Genomic DNA, 17,578 nt, shown 5'->3' with positions numbered 1-17,578 from the left:
TTACCTGCAAGATGGCAACCCTACCAGTGCTACAGAACTAACAAGCAAGTGTAATACAAAATGCTGCCCCTTAAAATAATACCACCCTAGGTCTGGGCCTTTGAAGCCTTTCCAAATCTGGGCCTGATGAATAACACTACTACAGAGATACACCCATCATTATAGTCCAGCAAAAAAATTTGACCTTTATAGATTCTTTACTTTTTACTAGTAATGTACTTTGTATTTGTACCGGTAACAACGTCAAACACAAATTTCAAACACAAGTCTCCATTTCCTTCCCCTATTACAGATGTAGATTGCTAGCTAAAAAACTATAGGTTGATATCCTGGCCATTGAGGTTAAGTCAGATAGTGAGTCAATTATTGTGCTACACTAACCATATGCATGCAGACACATCAAAATAGTACTTCATTATTCTTCTATAGATGCTCCAGTATTTTTGGCAATAGCTCCCACCACTCTTGGCCGGCCAGCCAGCCAATGACTCCTATCACCTAACCAAGACCGTTCTATAGATATCAGGTTGAACTCCTAGGGTAATTTCCTACAATTCTTGAGCAAAAATGTGTGTAAGTTGATTTTTAGGTGTGAAAACCTACTGACATCTTCATATGACTCACATAGGAGGCAACAGAAATCATTTTCGGAAATTGTGACTCAGTGTGCCATAACCCTAGGGGGCTAGAAGTTGTACTTGACTGAGGACGGAGATGTTTCTGCTTTTCAAGGGAGACAATGGCAAGTTGATGAACAGTATTTATGAAATGAACATGATCCTGTAAATAACCAGGTTTTTTGGGTGGTGCAAAGGAGGAGGATGTTACAATGAAGCAAACTGCTTTGCTCAGTTAAACAATCCTATCTGTGTTGAACAGAAAGTATAAGGAGGAATTACCAAGAGGGAATTGCCAAGTAATTAGTTCTGTTAGGCAGATGACATACAGTCGATGCAAGGAGGGGCCTTTCCTAGTCATATGCTAAACAGTTTAGCAGCCCAGCAATTTCATCTGTTATTATTATTTTATTCTGCTCCATCACCAACAGAAATACAATGGAAACTATGCAATCAGGCAAATCTATCTTTGTCTTGTGTTTTTCCCCCTCCTTTTCCAGTCTGATAAAGTTCCAAGCAAAATGTTAGAAATATGAACCAGCATGCGGCTACTCAGAATTTCATTTTGATAAGGTTCGGCACAAGAAACAGTGCTGCCCAACTAGTCTACTATGATAGATAGATAGATAGACAGCCAATGATTTTGTGCAGCATAGCATGAAACTCATACAGTTGTATTGACCGTACAAAAATGTGAATGCAAATATATTTTTTACTATATCTGTCTACATGATTCAATGAGTGCATGCCCAACTTATAGTTTTTGTCATAACTAGAGGCCCTAGAACAAAATGGTGCTCCATACCACATCATAATTTCATAACAGTTTGGCCTAGGATTGCCACCTTTTCTGAAAAAACAGCTGACCTTCCAATATTTTTATCTTGCTTTCCTATTAATAACAGACTTTTAGTACCATTTTTATTGCCAAGGTGGCAAGCCTAGTTTGGCCCCTTTATATTTGGTACATTGGAAATTTAGCCACCAATGTTGACAAACTGGACAGCACTAAATATAGCTTTTATCTCTATGTATTTGTAATGGAAACTACTATTCTTACCCAAGATGGCGTCCAAGATGGCGACCTCCTGCCCCACCGCATGGCTCCTGCTGGGCGCTGCCCTGTGACATCAGCGTCTCCTCGGTCTGGGATTGGTCGCCGGCGACGGAACGGACGCCGGCGTCAGAATCGGGCGCCGGCGTCAGGACGTCAGCGTGGGGACGCTGGCGTCTGCGTCTGACGCCAGCGCGTCAACATTTGGCGCCAAGCCTTGGACTATTTAAACCCCATTGCCCTTTTTCTTCTTTGCCCAATTATAGGTTCCATTGACTTGTGTTCCTGGGTGTGATTCTGATTCCTGTTATTCTGTGTACCGATCCTTGCCTGCTTTCTTGACTCCGTTGTTTGCCGCCTGAACTGACTTACTGCCTGTACCTTGACTACTCTTTTGGATAAACCTTTTGTACTTCGAACCCGGTGTTTGACTCCTCTTTGGTCCACAACTTCTACTGCTGCGCCTTCGGGCCCTTACAGTATAATTGGGCCATGGACCCTTCGGAGGAGGCCCAAGCACCTCTCGATGTAGGAGGGGCCATTCGTGGATTGGCTTCGCGGATGAAAACCTATGAAGCCCAGCAATCCCATTTCGGCCAGGCTCTGGAGGCAATTCTGGAGAAGCTGACAGCTCTATCACCCGCGGCTCCTGCGATCGTGCCTGCTCCGGCCATTCCTATCCCACTCCAGGTTTCTGAACCACGTATCCCTGCTCCACCTCTTTTTAGCGGTGATCCAGAAGCGTGCAGGGGCTTCATCAACCAGTGCGAGATTCAGTTCGCCCTGCTGCCAGGTCAGTTCATTTCTGAACGTGCCAAAGTGGGTTATATAATCACCCGTCTGCAGGGAAAGGCTTTGGAGTGGGCATCACCCTTTTGGGAAAAGGAGGATCCTCTGATTGATAACGCCAGAGCTTTCGTTCAAGAACTCCGTACGGTGTTTGATGCTCCGGGCCGTGCCACTTCATCCTCCGCCAGGCTTTTCCAGCTTCAACAAGGCGTCCGCTCGGTCTCCAAGTATGCTATCGAATTTCGCACCCTGGTGGCGGAGACGTCTTGGAACAACGACGGTTACCATGCAGCCTTCTACAATGGGTTAGCTATTCGGATTAAGAACGACCTGGTGTCCCGTGAGATTCCCTCCAGATGGGAGGACCTGGTCGCCTTGGCCGTGAAAGTAGATACCCGCCAGAGGGAATTCCAGATCGAACTTGATCGCGAACGCTCTAAGAGGAATTCACGATTCCAGCCTATCCTGGCCCCCCGTTTTCAGAGACCCTTGCTCTACGATCCTGCTCACATCTCGCCCTCTCCACCTCCTGCGGCTTCTGCTTCTTCCTCTTCTCTACCAGCAGAGGAACCGATGCAGATCGGACGGGCTCGTCTTTCCGAACAGGAGAAGAATCGGAGAAGGGCGGCGGGGTTATGTCTCTACTGCGGGGGCAAAGCTCACTTTGCTCACGAATGCCCAGTGAAGCCGGGAAACGCCAAAACCTAGGTAAGTTTGGGGAGACTTACCTGGGTGGAATTTGTCATTCTCCCCGTTCTTCTGCTCAACGTTTCCTCCTCCCAGTGCAGATCCAGTTCGGTTCCAAAAAGATCTCTTCTCAGGCCTTCCTTGATTCGGGCGCAGCTGGAAATTTCATGGACCGAGTATTCGCTGTTAAACATTCCATTCCTCTCCAGTCTTTGGCAAGTCCGCTCCGAGTCCTGGCGATAGATGATCGTCCCTTGTCTTCCGCTGTCATCTCGCAAACTACCCAAGAACTCTCTTTCAAGGTGGGCACCATGCATTTGGAAAGACTGTCCTTTTTTCTTATTGATTGCCCCTCCACTCCAGTTGTTTTAGGTCTACCCTGGTTGTGCCTCCATAATCCTGTCATTGATTGGGCCTCTACACAAGTTTCCAGGTGGAGCCCATTTTGTTTACAGAACTGTTTACCCGCTGTTCCTGTCGTTAAAATTTCTTCTGTGTCTTCAAAACCTTCTCTCCCATCTGCCTATCAAGCATTTTCCGATGTCTTCAATAAAAGTTCTGCTGAGAATCTTCCACCTCATCGTCCATACGACTGCCCTATTGAACTTTTATCCGGTTCCATGCCTCCTCGTGGCCGCACCTATCCACTTTCCCCCTCGGAGACTTCTGCTATGAAGTCCTATATTCAGGAGAATCTTCAGAGAGGATTTATTCGTCCTTCCATCTCCCCTGCAGGAGCGGGGTTCTTCTTTGTCGAAAAAAAGGATGGTAGCTTGCGGCCCTGCATTGACTACAGAGGACTTAATAAAATCACCATTAAAAACAGGTACCCTCTTCCTCTCATTTCTGAACTGTTCGATCAACTCAGAGGTGCCAGCCTGTTTACTAAGTTGGATCTTCGTGGGGCCTACAACCTCATTCGGATTCGTGAGGGGGATGAGTGGAAGACCGCCTTCAATACTCGTGATGGTCATTACGAGTATCTGGTCATGCCTTTTGGTCTTTGTAATGCCCCTGCGGTCTTCCAGGAATTCGTTAATGACATTTTTCGTGATTTATTGGGGCAGTGTGTGGTTGTCTATTTGGATGATATTCTTATTTTTTCTAAGGACCTCCAAGAGCATCGCAACCAAGTACGTGAAGTTTTATCCAGACTGAGGAAAAATCATCTTTATGCTAAGTTGGAAAAGTGCATCTTTGAAGTCTCTTCTATTCCTTTTCTGGGTTATATTATTTCTTCTCTTGGCTTCAAGATGGATCCGCCCAAAGTCTCCGCAATCCTGGACTGGCCTCTTCCTACCAGCGTCAAAGCTGTTCAAAGGTTTGTTGGCTTCGCAAATTACTACAGACAGTTCATTAAAAACTTTTCTTCCAGACTTTCTCCAATTCTTGCCCTGATCCGTGGTGGAAACAAACCTCAACACTGGCCCCCTCAAGCTTTGGAAGCCTTCAAGTCTCTCAAAGAAGCGTTTTCCTCCGCTCCAATTCTTAGACACCCCGAGCCTCTTCAACCATTCTTCATCGAAGTCGACGCCTCAGACATCGGTGCTGGAGCCGTGTTATCTCAAAGGTCTTCTTCTGATGGTAAACTTCATCCATGTGCTTTTCTTTCCAAAAAATTTTCTTCCCCAGAACAAAACTACGACGTTGGCAACCGGGAGCTGCTTGCGGTTAAGTTGGCCTTAGAAGAATGGAGACACTTATTAGAGGGTTCCGCTGTTCCGGTAACAATCTTCACTGATCACAAGAACCTCGAATTTATTCAGTCCCTCAAACGCCTCAATCCCCGGCAAGCCAGGTGGGCACTTTTCTTTTCTCGTTTTAATTTTGTCATTACTTTTCGTCCTGGGTCCAGAAACAGGAAGGCCGATGCACTATCCAGAATCTTTATTCCTGAGGATTCTGGCTCCGAAGACCCTGAACCTGTTGTTCCTTCTTCCAAGATCATCGCAGCATTGTTTCCCGCCTGTGCTCCGCAACTACTTTCCGCTCAAGCTTCTGCTCCTGAAGAGACTCCCCTGGGTCTAGCTTTTGTTCCTCCTGAATTTCGTCCTGCCATTTTGTCTCAGTCCCACAATTCTAAACAGGCCGGTCATCCTGGGATTAAAAAAACCACTGAACTTTTGTCTCGTCTGCTTTGGTGGCCATCTTTAAGAAAGGATGTTAAAGACTTTGTTTCTTCTTGTTCCACCTGTGCCGTTTCCAAGTCCGGACATTCTCCCCCAAAGGGTTTTTTGTTACCTTTACCCATTCCTTCTAGACCTTGGACTCATCTTTCCATGGACTTTATTGTTGATCTTCCAAGTTCTTCTGGCCACACTGTCATCTGGGTGGTGATCGACCGATTTAGTAAGATGGCTCATTTCACTCCTCTCCGCAAACTACCATCTGCCCCGGAACTTTCTGAACTCTTCATTAAACATATTTTTCGTCTTCATGGCTTTCCTGCTGAAATCGTGTCTGATCGTGGACCTCAATTTGTGTCTAAGTTTTGGAGGTCTCTGTGCAAAGCCTTGAATATTTCTCTTCAATTTCTTCCGCCTACCATCCTCAGTCCAACGGAGCCGCTGAACGTGTCAATCAAGCGTTAGAACAATTCCTGCGCTGTCATGTGTCCTTGTGTCAGGATGATTGGTCGGACCTCCTTCCATGGGCAGAATTTGCCCACAACAATTCCCTTCATTCTTCTTCCCAGAAATCTCCATTCTTCTGTGTTTATGGTTTAAACCCTTTGGCTTTTCCTCAGGACCTCCTACTTACCAACGTGCCTGCCGCCAATGATCAAGCAGCCCATATGATGGCCATCTGGCATGCCACGGCCGCTAATTTGGGAAAGAGTTCTTCTTCCCAAAAGAAATTTGCCGACAAAAAGAGGATTGCTTCGCCAAATTACTCTCTTGGTGATAAGGTTTGGTTATCCACTCGAAATATTCGTCTTAAGATTCCCTCTCCTAAACTTGGTCCCAAGTTCATCGGCCCCTTTCCCATCATTGAGGTCATCCATCCAGTGCCTGTTCGTCTTCTTCTCCCACCCGAAATGAGGATCCCTAATGTGTTTCATGTGTCTCTTCTTAAACCTGCAGTCTCCTCTCCTTCTTCTTCTTCCACAGCTCCTGTTGTCATCAATGATTCCTTGGAGTTCGAAGTTAACCGAATCTTAGACTCTCGCCTTTCCAGGGGTGCTCTCCAATATCTCATTGAATGGAAGGGTTTTGGTCCTGAGGAATGCTCCTGGGTGAAGAAGTCTGATGTTCATGCCCCCATCCTTGTCCGCAGGTTCCACAAACAGTTTCCTTCTCGTCCTGGTCCCGGTGGTCCTGAGGCCCCCCCTAGGGAAGGGGGTACTGTAATGGAAACTACTATTCTTACCCAAGATGGCGTCCAAGATGGCGACCTCCTGCCCCACCGCATGGCTCCTGCTGGGCGCTGCCCTGTGACATCAGCGTCTCCTCGGTCTGGGATTGGTCGCCGGCGACGGAACGGACGCCGGCGTCAGAATCGGGCGCCGGCGTCAGGACGTCAGCGTGGGGACGCTGGCGTCTGCGTCTGACGCCAGCGCGTCAACATTTGGCGCCAAGCCTTGGACTAATTAAACCCCATTGCCCTTTTTCTTCTTTGCCCAATTATAGGTTCCATTGACTTGTGTTCCTGGGTGTGATTCTGATTCCTGTTATTCTGTGTACCGATCCTTGCCTGCTTTCTTGACTCCGTTGTTTGCCGCCTGAACTGACTTACTGCCTGTACCTTGACTACTCTTTTGGATAAACCTTTTGTACTTCGAACCCGGTGTTTGACTCCTCTTTGGTCCACAACTTCTACTGCTGCGCCTTCGGGCCCTTACAGTATTTCTCTATAGGCTATTAATATGGTTATTAAGCTCCAAATCACTATTCATCTGCATGCATGTATTTATTCAAGTGAGTTAAAGTTGACATACTGTTTTACCTCTGAAGGGACATCCCCTACAAAACATTACAACATTAGCAACATTTGCTTATGATTATGATGGTGGTGCACTTTGATTGTTGCATTGTTTATTCTAGATTCAAGTTCCACTACACAATTAAGGAATGGGCTATGTCCATATAAAGTTATGTATTTTCAGAAAATGAAAGAAGACAACATTTGTCTTATAATTAGAGTATATTGCCTAATTAAATATGCATTTACCATCTAATATATACCCAGCTTTCATGCAACAGCTAAGATGAAAAACAGATAGAAGCAATGCAGTTACTGTATCTATAGTTCTCACTTCATAATCCAATGAGTCCTCTAGGTGTTGTTTTTGAGCTACAACTACATCACCCTTCTAAAACCTTTGATATGAGCTACAGCTACAGCTCCACAGCATCTAGGCGCTTACACGTTGTACATCACTGCCCTAAACCACAAATTGAAACTTGAAAAAATGAAAATACCAAAATGATTCTTTGGCTTTGGTTTGATGTAAAATCAGACAATTAAAGTCTACAGTGCCATGTACTGCAAATAATCTGTGGCTCACTAAGCACCTTAAAATATTGTAGGATTAATGCCAGGCTCTCACTTGTTCAAACTGCTAACATTCTAAAGCAGAAAGGTGTTTGTATTGCATTGCAAAGGATCACCTTCACAATCTGCACCATAACACTGGGGAAAGTGACTGTTTGATATGCCCTAAGTGTGACTTATGTAAGTGAAATAAATTTCAAAATGTTTTCAAAAATACAAAGGCAAATTACACTATGGGTGCTGTCTCTGCTTTTTAATGGCTTTACAGAAAAAGTAATACCCTGGAGTTGATACAGATATGCTCTTTTGAAATCAGGAATCTTGTGTTTTATTGTTTGAAGAAAACACCATTGAACCTTGCTTTAAGTCATTCTACCTTTTGAAGAAAGCACTATAAGTACCTTGCTTTACTTATTTATAATTTTATTTTGGAGATAGCACTTTGTAAAAAAATCACTGTAGTACTATAGAACAAGCAAGAAAAATCTGTACATAGACTTTCCATGGTTCAAAACACACAGATTTGTTTTGCAACACTCTGAATATTAACAATATTTCACTAGGTTCTGTTATTTGTTTTTTCCATAGCCTGTGGCTCCAAAAACATACAGTCAGGTTAAATGGCTCCTAATAAAGCTACTGAAAAATGCCTTACCCTTTAAACAAAACAGGGATTGTTTGTCCATATATTGCAATATATTTAAGCTGGTCAACTACGTCAAAGTCATCCCATATCTGGCCAGTCCTATGCTTAATTTCCCAAACTTGGATGCCCTTTTATTAGACACCAGTGGGATCACCTGACTATAGCTGGGAAGGGTGGGAGCTACAACATGGAGCTGGTCACTGGAACTAATTGTTTTAAAAATTAGTGGTGAGCACAACTTTCCCTTGTTTGTTATAGTTTATACAGGAGCATGTATGTTGTAGCTCCCACCCTTCCCAGCTATAGTCAGGTGATCCCACTGGTGTCTAATAAAAGGACATCCAAGTTTGGGAGTTTTACTTTGAAAGCAGCTAGTAAGTTGCAGGTAAAACTTAGTCCCTTTGTAAAATGTATAATGAAGCAATAGAATTCTTAATGAATCAGATGTAAATTAAGCGTAGGACTGGCCAGTTATGGGATGACTTTGACGTAGTTGGCCAGCTTAAATATATGGACAAACAATCCCTGTTTTGTTTAAAGGGTAAGGCATTTTTCAGTAGCAGTATGCACAAAATGTCTCTGTCTTAAATATATTGATAATGGGTTGAGTGCAGAGGACTTGTATTTGACTATATGTATTTTGTGGTCACAGCCTCATTGCACCCCCGCCTAATGGTTTTAAAAATTAGTGGTGAGCACAACTTTCCCTTGTTTGTCCTAATAAAGCTGACAGTACTGTTTGTGAATGTGGCAGGGACCTTTGTTTATAAACTCCACTGGGACAGGGACTGATGAAAGTTATATATAATCTCTGTAGAATGCTTGGGATTATGTCAGCACTATATAATAAAGGATGATGATAATAATAATAATAATAATAAAAATAATACAGATAAGTAGATGTATACTGCTTTCTGTGCATAACAGAATATGCAGCTTTCAAATATTCAATAATTAAACATTTTCGGTGGTTTGACATGCAATTACTAGTGAAAGCAGTATCTGCCCACCCTTTTTCTCGTCTCTGCACTGCTGGTTCTTAAACCAGTGAAGCAGAAGTCTACTGAGAAAAAGAACTGACTTCTGCTACACTGCGAACATGGACTCTGGGTGGACAGAAGACACTTTAACAGGTACCTGCCCACCTATTGTTGTGCCCTAGGCAGGTGCCTTTTCTGCCTACTTCTAGTTCCGGCCCTGCATTAACTAATGTGTAAAGGTAAGTAGTTCAGAATCAAAATACATTTTCTTTTATTATTAAAAAAAACTGTTTGGCTGGACAAGCCCTTTAATTGTTTTACTTAGTACTACTGTACCTACAAATAGGATATAATTTGCATTCAATAGAAATTCTTCTCAATATAAAGATTCTCAGTGGTATTAGGAGCACATTTAAGACACGTGTAGCTGTTGCGTGCATCTTTCTCTCTGACTTTCATCACTGCAAACTAACATTTGGCAGGCATGCTGCATTCTTTTTAAGAACAAAACTCTCACTGGCTATTGACAAAGCAAATGCATTTTATAGCCAGTGCCTCTTGTGATATCTGTTATTGTAATTTTAAAGACGTTGAGCCAAGGTTTAAAGCAATATTAAATCACAGTGCAGTTAGAACTTTATTTTTTACCAGGATGTAAGTGACAGGTATCCAATTACAAGCAATTTGACTACAATGTTTTCTTATACATACAAAAAAACTGTACTCTCTGCTACAACCTGCAATATTTGCTGTTTTTTTCCTGGAGTCTAAGATAAGTTTTAGTGATCACATTTCCTGAATATATCCTATGCATGCCTTGCATGTGACAACATTTAAATGGTGCAGAAGGGATCTAGTTGCCAACGGGTTCATATTGTCAAATTTCTAAACAGCTAAATGTTTCAATTTCACTTTAAACACTTAGCTGCTAAAAAGTCAACCGTATGATATAGCCATTAGCTCCAATACTACAAGAGACTTAATTGAACCAGTAAATCAACCAAATGCTCTTATTTATAACAGTCTGAATATATGAAGAAGCTAAATAGAACTTTTTTTATAAAAGGGTTAAACATTATGCACTTTGTGGACTACTACTAGCGACGTGCAGGTCAGAAAACTCAACCCACACCCCTCACTAACCCGCAAAACCTTAAGCCACCCCGACCCTAACTTTTGCAAAACGTTGCCATTTTAGGACCCATGTCCAACTTGTACCTACGTCTTCTCTCTCTGGGACCAATTTACTTAGGTCCGCATATTCTCTCCAGTAGCCATACTTCGCAGAACTACATCAGACGTTAATTTGCTACGACTGCATGTATTCCTCAAAATGTGAAAATATGTCTTGGCAAATAAACGCTAGTGTATATTTGGTAGTGAAAGTTCATCATTGCAAAGTTTCTTAGCAAATTTTCTGTAGCGTTACTTTTTTCCTAGCGAAACTTCATTAACATACACTTACGTAAATTTAACTATGGTGGGTACATACAGGTCATATGTATGTCTTTATTAGTGATTGTGAAATTGCTGGAAATGGCCACTTATTATTAAAAATGTCCAAGGAAGCAAAATAAAGACAAAAGAGATCCTCTATTGTCCTAAAAACAAGCGTACCTTAAAACAAATGTGGCATGAGCTTCAAATATTTAATAGGCACAACTTTTAAACATAATCCCACATTAAAATATAAAAAAGCAAGTGTTTTTTGTTCTTCTATGACTTTCTTTAAATACAGGATGTGATGTCACTGACATGTTGAGGATGTACTGTAGTTTCATCATAACAATTTGCCAGGTAGAACCACGCGAAGAAAACTTTGGAGAAAAGGGTAACATATTGGAAAGTTTACACTTTGATACATTTGCAGATTAACGATCATTCATCTGAGCAAACAGCTTGAAAGTTCTTTAGAGCTGAGCTTTTTTGCTAGCGATATGTCATCTTTGCCATTTAGTAAAGTGGCAAATTTGCTGCAAATTGTCATTTTGCCATATTTTTGCCAAAAAAACACAATTCACCTTTAGTAAATGTGCCCAGTTGATTGATCAGCCTCTAAGTCTGCTATTTTGTGTGGCTTTCTATCTGAAAAAAAGAACATATTCCAGAATTCCAATACCAAGAAAGAACACTGACCAAAATGTTGGCATTCACTGATCACGATTAATTACTGTTATGTGGAAGTGTGTAAATATTCACGCATTTCTACATCAAACATATTTTTTAATTTGAAAGAATATAAAATATGGAAATGCTTGCCTGATCAGTGTGCTCAGCTTGAACTCTCTGATGACAAGAGAAACTTGTAAAGGGGAACTTTGATGGGACAACCCCGGATCCTATTTATTATCACATAATCACAGCCCGCATGCACAACACTCTTGGTTTATAAAGAAATGTATTTGTGAGTGTTAAAGTAAATACAAAAGAGCAGAAATGAGTGCCAAAATTGGGTCAATAGCAGTTTGCACTATGCACTTTAATTTGATATCCATATAATGTAAATAAAGTGAAACATAGAAAACACATTTCATGCCAACTTTTGTGGTAGTGCCCCTCCTTTGTTGTCCTGCTGTTATTAAAGTGATTCTGTCATGATTTTTATTGTGTATTTTGATTATTAAATTACACTGTGTATATTGCAAGTAATGTATTCCACAATTTAACATTTTAATTCTTGAAGCAATAAATGTATTTGTTTAGCTGTAATATAGCTGTGTAGGCAGCCATCTCAGGTCAGGTTTTGCCTGGGCATGTGCTTTCAAAAAGAGCCTGGTAATAGGTTTTTAGAAAGAGCCAGCTAGCCAGACTTGAATTTTTACTGCTGAGTGTTGTTCTTATATCTACCACTAGGTGGGGAGCATGGGAGAATTTTTAGCCATGCATGTATCATTTATTTTGCTACCTTCCCAATGTTCTGTTGTAGGCTGCTGGAGGAAAAGGGGAGGGTGATATCACTTTAACGTGAAGTGTAGCAGTAAAGAGAAAATTATTAAAAAATTATCCTGTAATTCAAAATTTTCTGGTGTCTGTACGTATGTATTTTATGTAATTCTGATTAAAGACTTTTGTTACTTTTATATGAAGTTTGTGAGCATTTGGTTTTGTCCTTTGGTTCTGAGGGCTTAAACGTTTTTTTCTCTTGATTTTTGACTTGCCTTATATGTTTCCCATTTTTAAGGATATTTTTGGCTCAGTAGTAACGTGACTGAAGTTTATCAGAGCACAAGTCACATGACGGAGGGCACCTGGTAAACTACCAACATGTCTATCCACATGTCAGATTTCGGAAATAAATATAATTTTTGATAATTGGATTTCAATGCAGGATTCTACTGGAGGGGTGCTATTAACTGATGCTTTTAAAAAAAACATTCAAAAACAACCCAATAGACTATGTTTTCAAGCACTAAAGGGCATAGCTGTTCACACAAACTAGTTATGATTGTTTATCAACAAATTATCCTTCCATGGTATAATATGTGGCTCCCAAACTGATCACTGTGCACTCAATCAAATTCGATGTCACATGATAAAAGATATTATTAACCCTCTTATTGCCTGGGGACTAATCAACTCGTCTTTGCGGCGACCAATCTCCCCAAACGCCTTCCCTCACTCTGTGCCGGCTAAAATGAAAAAAAACACCGGCGCTATTCACATGCGGCGATTCGTTTTCCGAAGTCGCCAAAGTTTCCTCGTGAGGCAACTTCAGGCGACTTTGGAAAATGAACCGCCGCGTGTGATTGACGGCGGTTTTTCATTTTAGCCGGCGCATATAAATATATATATATATAGTAGACAAGGATTGCAGCAAGGTTTGGGGCAAAAAATGTTTGTTTGGTTTTTCACTAAAATCCTGTGAGTGCCGCAATCCTTATCTACTGCATATTTTCCCTTGCTGGCACCCAGGCATTAATTCTGTCTATGGAGTGCATCATTCCTCTGGATATATATCTATATATATATCTATAAAATATATATATATATATATATATATATATATATATATATATATATATATATCTATATATATATATATATATATATATATATATATATATATATATCTTTATATATATATATCTATATCTATATCTATATACATATATTAGTTGCATTTCTGTTTCCACTATGACTGCAACAATCTTTTGTTGATCCTCAGTTTACAGCTGCATGTGCTCGGACTTCATGAAAATGGCGCTCTAAAACCAAAGTCTGCAAGATAGGGAAGTTTAACAGTAACAAGTATTTTCCCAACTGATAATATGCAACATAAAATTGGGCGCCTATGAAAGGCAGGAAATGCCTCAAATATAATCAAATACACTGCCATAACAACCTCAGTTGTTTTTTGTGGTATTTGAGGAAGCTAAACAAAAAAATTAAGCATCCAAGAATTTCCTGGGCTTTTTTACTAGAGGACTGTACCAAGACGACAAGAACTGAGAAAACAATGAATGCTTCGGAACAAAAAAACATACCAATTACATCTGTTCCTGAGAGCGACCACGGGCATGCACAATATTGTAAATTGCCTTTGATCCAAACTCACTCACAGCTAATTGTTCTATGGTTTCATTAACTGCAAATTACGCAAGCTGAGGTGGTGGGATGTGATCCCTTTTTTCATTTGTTATTCCTTTAACGGCACACCAAAACATCATAAAAAGCTGGGTAATCACAGCTGCACTAAGTGTGATTTTTGCTTTGCGCTGCCTTTCACACAATGCAGGCATAACATGGAAAATTAGAGGTGAGTTCCTGAAAGAGCTATCAGAGCTTCTTAGTGATAATTAAGTGCCAATCCAGAGTTACCTATGACAACTTTGTTTTTATTATGTAAACTCAAAGCAAAGAGAGGGAAAAAATGGGTCTTTGGAGTTACTTTAACCGTAGACGTACAATAACAGAGAGTATGTTGTTTCTTTAGGTTGGAAAAAATGTCCATCGGTTCAACTTCATTATGTCTCCGAGCACAACTGCGTGTCTCTCAATACAGTGTATACATACAGCATACCTCCCACCTGTCCCGTTTTTAGAGGGACAGTCCCTCTTTTGACAGAGGCAGTCCATCATTTGTACTGGAAAGTCCACTGCACTAAACAGCCAGAAAAAGAAACAATGTTTCTAACTTAATTGGCTTTTGGCAGAGAGCCCAGAACAGCCACAGCAGAAGATAAGATACTTTTGTAACAATTTCGAGATAAGGAAATAAGTAATTGTAACAATATATGATAACATGTCCCTCTTTTTCTTTTCAAAATGTTGGGAAGTATGATACTGTATACTCGCACAAGTGCAGAAACAGATAGAAATGTTCAAACATTCATATAAATACAGATACAGGTATGGGACCGGTTATCCAGAATGGGGGTTCCGGATAACGGACCTTTCCGTAATTTGGATCTTCATACCTTAAGTCTACTAGAAAATCGTGTAAATATTAAATAAACCCAAAATAGGCTGGTTTTGCTTCCAATAAGGATTAATTATATCTTAGTTTGGATCAAGTACAATGTTACAGAGAAAAAGGAAATCATTTTTAAAAATTTGGATTATTTGGATTATTTGGATAAAATAGAGTCTATAGGAGATGGCCTTTCCGTTATTTCTGGATAATGGTTTTCTGGATAACGGATCCTATACCTGTACTAACTAAGGGGGTGGTGTATCAACATCTGAATTCAAATTTTTGCCACAAAACAGATTTTTTTGTGCACTACAATTCCTAAATTCAAATTATGCTTTCATAAACTCTTTATGCACAAATTTATTAAGCACTAAAAATATGCAAAACTCAAATGTAAAAATCGGAAATAAACTTCGACCTCTAAAGGCTGCAGAGTTCATGCAGAAGTCAATGAGACCTGTCTATGGCAAATTTATAGCATCTTTATAATGCAAACTTTTCGAACCATTGAAAATGTTGGCGTGCAAATTTGAGTTACTTTTTTTAACACATTTTACTTTTTTCGGGGACCTGAGAAATGGTGTAAAATCATGGAAATATGGAAGATTCAGTGCTTCTTTACACAACACTGTGTTAATGAGAAAGCCAGTCTGTATTGTGTAAGCTGTGACATGGTTTTTCTTCTGCATAACTGCACAGCATATTGCAACTAGGGGTTGCAATCTTTTCTGGAAAAAGATTTCTACTCTTTTATTTTTCTTCCCTATTAATTACATCGGCATAACTATCATGTTTACCAGTCAGGTCTGGCACAGAAAAATTATAATTTTGAAGCTTTTTGCATATCAGTGACAAAAATAGAGGGTTTAGGACCTTGCATTTAAATTTAAATAGGAGAAAACACTTCATTTATTTTAAACTATGCCAGCTTCATAGGATTGCATACCAATTTAGTGACTGTCTTCAAGGAGAAAACACAAAGCAAAAGTGGCCAAGCAGTGGCAAGAACCTGAAATAAAGGTTTGGGCTGTTATATACAGTACAAAAATAACAAATGACCACAACTTATAAACACACAGCAAACCAAACACTTTGGGGCACATTTACTAAGCTCGAGTGAAGGGTTCGAAGTAAAAAAACGTAGAATTTCGAAGTTTTTTTTGTGTACTTCGACCATCGAATAGGCTACTACGACCTTCGACTACGACTTCGATTCGAATGATTCGAAGGCAAAACACGTATGGAGGCAAAACACGTATGGAGATCCAAATTACCAGAGGATTGGACTGCAATCCTTTTTTTGGAAGTACAGATATAAGTACATATAACACATAAAATAACAATTGGCCATTGTAATGTTCACTTAAAATATCTAAGTGGCTATTAGAAAGCAAAATACTCCCTCTGCCTCACATAATATGCTGCTGAGTTCAACCAATTAACATTTTAGTTTTGAAAGTCTCTCTCTATATAAATAAGTATAAGTTGTTGAAACCTTATGAAACTACGTGAAATAAAAATGTTTGATTTACAATTAATGGATGCATATATGTGTCCAGCACCTGCACTTAAAAAATAATTATTGGCACCAGCAGTCTTATTTTATAATAAAACATGTTTCTATCCTGTAAGGCAGGAGCCTGAGAATTACCCATAACCTCCTTTCTCTCCTACAGTTCTGCCATGCTTTTTGGTTAAAATGTTGATTATATTTTAAACAAAGTATTCAGACTATTGTGGCTGGAGATCCTGCTGAAATCCAATGTTTATATCACTATATGATTTAGAGCCCTTAATTAACTAGCTGAGTAATTGACATTAGAAAGCTTACCAAACTAAAGGTACAACTCCACAGCAATTCTAAAATCAGGTCAACTGCATTGACTGCACCAATAATACCTGCCTCTGAAAAGGAATCACCCTCCAAAGATGGAATTTTTATACTGGTATTCAAAAATGAAAACATACCATTAATTCATTTACTGGACTAGTCTAGCCATGTGTTGGCATGTCAACATGCCAGAATCTATTTCAGTTCTATTACTTTGCTGAATTCTCAAAAAATGTTGCTCATTAATGTTACTACTCTGCTGCAGAATAGATAAGTAGAACAACAAGTGATGCAGCAAGTTTATCTTAGAGCACAGACTTCATGTTCAAAGACAAGAGCCCATCACCCTAACCCTGAACCCCCAGCACTAAATCAGCAGTAACCTCTGCCAGTCTTACAAGTGAACTTGGCTTCATACTTCAAGAACCACTAATGTAGAGAATTTTTGCCACAAAACAGATTTTTTTGTGCACTACAATTCCTAAATTCAAATTATGCTTTCATAAACTCTTTATGCACAAATTTATTAAGCACTAAAAATATGCAAAACTCAAATGTAAAAATCGGAAATAAACTTCTAGTTTACTAGTAGTAGTAGTAGTAGCATATTTATTCTCCTTTTTCTGAAATACATGTGCTAAATTATAACTTCAAGGTGAAATACTACATATTACATGTATCTGTTATTTGCATGTTTCTTCCCTTCTCTGTTCAACCACTCTACATTCTGGCCTTCAAATTCATGTCTGTTGCAGGGGCTATTCATCTTTAATAAATTTTTTACCATGATGTAGAAAGTTATTTTCTGAGAGTATTTGCTATTGGTCTTCATTTTTTCTAATTTGTGGCTTTTGGGTTATTTCGCTTTCGATTCAGCAGCTCTCTAGTTTGCAGTTTCAGCAATTTGGTTGCTATAGTCCAAATGACCCTAACAACCATGCAATGATTTGAATTAGAGACTGAACTATAAATAGAAAAGGGGCTTAATAGAAAGAGGAGTAAGAAAAGTAATAACAATAAATCTGTAGCCTTTCAGCACATTTGTTTTTTTTTTAGATGGGGTCAGT

At 40.0% G+C, this 17,578-nt stretch overlaps 1 protein-coding gene across 10 annotated transcripts in view; it reads right to left on the bottom strand.

Annotated features, from left to right (window-relative positions):
- Window positions 1-17,578, bottom strand: part of atxn1.S (ataxin 1 S homeolog) — a 179,517-nt gene that overhangs the window by 134,326 nt on the left and 27,613 nt on the right. Inside the window, exon 2 of one of the 10 annotated variants that reach the window (XM_041567755.1) lies at window positions 11,289-11,352. The exons of the other annotated variants lie outside the window; for them this stretch is intronic. The gene's annotated coding sequence lies outside the window, so the exon portion shown is untranslated. The remainder of the gene's footprint in view (window positions 1-11,288; window positions 11,353-17,578) is intronic. 10 annotated transcript variants of the gene reach the window in all.

The sequence above is a fragment of the Xenopus laevis genome, chromosome 6S (assembly GCF_017654675.1).
Source record: "Xenopus laevis strain J_2021 chromosome 6S, Xenopus_laevis_v10.1, whole genome shotgun sequence".
In the NCBI taxonomy this organism is placed as follows: Eukaryota; Metazoa; Chordata; class Amphibia; order Anura; family Pipidae; genus Xenopus; species Xenopus laevis.
Note: the sequence above shows the minus strand (reverse complement) of the source record. Positions and strands in the feature narration are given on the sequence as shown.